Below are 2685 nucleotides of genomic sequence, written 5' to 3'. Positions count from 1 at the left end.
AATACAGCTAAAATAAGCTAAATTTGAATTGAAATGTACATACAAAATACATAAAATAATGTAAATCTGTATCAAAATATTTATACAAATACATATAATAACGTAGATTTGTTTAAAAATATATAAACAAAATACACATTAAGTAATGTAAATACATATATTCAAAAATACATGTAAAACAATGTAAATTTGTTTCAAAATATATATACGAATACACATAAAATAAAGTAGATTTCTAGAGAAATATATATACAAAATACATATGAAATTATGTAAATACGTATAAAAATATATATACAAAATACATATCAAATAATGTAAATTCGTGTCAAAATAAATAAACAAAATATCATGAAAAGAATGTGTATTTGTGTAAAAATAGATAATAGATAATAAATTTGTATAAAATATATATGCAAGATAATCATTAAATAATGTAAATATGTATAAAAAAAGTATATACAAAAATCAAATAGAATAAAGTAAATTCGTATCAAAATGAATACACCGAGTATTAATAAAATAATGGAAATTTGTATGAAAATAAAGATGCAAAATTCCCATAAAATAGCGCATTTCTTATAAAAATAAAAATATACCAAAATACACATAAAATATTTAAATTTGTATTGAAATAAATATACAAAATGCACATACAATAAGGTAAATTTGTATTGAAAGAGATATGCAAAAATACATATAAAACAATGTAAATTTGTTTCAAAATATATATACGAATACAAATATAAAAACGTAGATTTCTATAAAAAATATATATACAAAATACACATAAAATTAGGTAAATACGTATAAAAAAATGTGTATTTGTAAAAATATAAATATACAAAATTTACATAAAATTTCGTAAGTTTGTATAAAACTATATACAAAATTACACAGACGTAGTTAAATTTGTATGAAAATATATTTACAAAATACAGCTAAAATAAGCTAAATTTGAATTGAAATGTACATACAAAATACATAAAATAATGTAAATCTGTATCAAAATATTTATACAAATACATATAATAACGTAGATTTGTTTAAAAATATATAAACAAAATACACATTAAGTAATGTAAATACGTATAAAAAATATGTTCAAAATACACATATAATCATGTAATTCGTATCAAAATAAATAAACAAAATAGCAATAAAATAATGTAAATTTGTATGACAAAACATATACAAATAACGCAAATTTCTATAAAAATATATGTACAAAAATGCACATAAAATAAAGTAAATTTGCAAAAAAATATATATACAGAACACACACTAAATAATGTAAATGCGTACATAAAATAACCTAAATTTGTATAAAACTATATACAAAAATACACAAAAATAATTTAAATTTGTTTGAAAAGAAATATACAAAATACACATAAAATTAGGTAAATTTGTATGGAAATACATATACAAAATACACATCAAATAATGTAAATTTGAATGAAAATATATAAACAAATACACTTAAAATAACGTAAATTTGTATAAAATATATATGCAAGATACACATTAAATAATGTAAATGTGTATAAAAAATATATCTACAAAAAACAAATAGAATAATGTAAAATCGTATCAAAATAAATACACAGAATATCAATAAAATAATGTAAATTTGTATGAAAATAAAGATACAAAATTCCCAAAAATTATCGCATTTTTTATAAAAATATATTTACCAAAATACACATAAAATATTTAAATTTGTATTGAAATAAATATACAAAATGCATGTACAGTAAGGTAAATTTGTATTGAAAGAGATATTCAAAAATACATATAAAACAATGTAAATTTGTTTCAAAATATATATACGAATACACATAAAATAATGTGTATTTCTATAAATTATATACAAAATACACATGAAATTAAGTAAATACGTATAAAAAAATGTATACAAAATACACATAAAATAATATAATTTCGAATTATAATAAATGTAAATTTGAATGAAAATATAAAAACAAATACACTTAAAATAACGTAAATTTGTATAAAATATATTTGCAAGATACACATTAAATAATGTAAATGTGTATAAAAAAATATATACAAAAAACAAATAGAATAATGTAAAATCGTATCAAAATAAATACACAGAATATGAATAAAATAATGTAAATTTGTATGAAAATAAAGATGCAAAATTACCAAAAATTATCGCATTTTTTATAAAAATATATATACCAAAATACACATAAAATATTTAAATTTGTATTGAAATAAATATACAAAATGCATATACAGTAAGGTAAATTTGTATTAAAAGAGATATTCAAAAATACATATAAAACAATGTAAATTTGTTTCAAAATATATATACGAATACACATAAAATAAAGTAGATTTCTATAGAAATATATATACAAAATACATATGAAATTATGTAAATACGTATAAAAATATATATACAAAATACATATCAAATAATGTAAATTTTTGTATATGTATTTTTATAAAAATATGCTTTATTTTATGGGTATTTTGCATCTTTATTTTCATACAAATTTACGTTATTTTATTGATATTCTGCTCATTCATTTTGATACGATTTGACATTATTCTATGTGTATTTTGTATATAGTTTTCATACAAATTTACGTTATTTTATGTGTATTTGTTTATATATTTTGACACAAATTTACAATATTTTATGTGTATTTT

The sequence above is a fragment of the Eriocheir sinensis genome, chromosome 44 (assembly GCF_024679095.1).
Source record: "Eriocheir sinensis breed Jianghai 21 chromosome 44, ASM2467909v1, whole genome shotgun sequence".
Classification (NCBI taxonomy): domain Eukaryota; kingdom Metazoa; phylum Arthropoda; class Malacostraca; order Decapoda; family Varunidae; genus Eriocheir; species Eriocheir sinensis.
Note: the sequence above shows the minus strand (reverse complement) of the source record.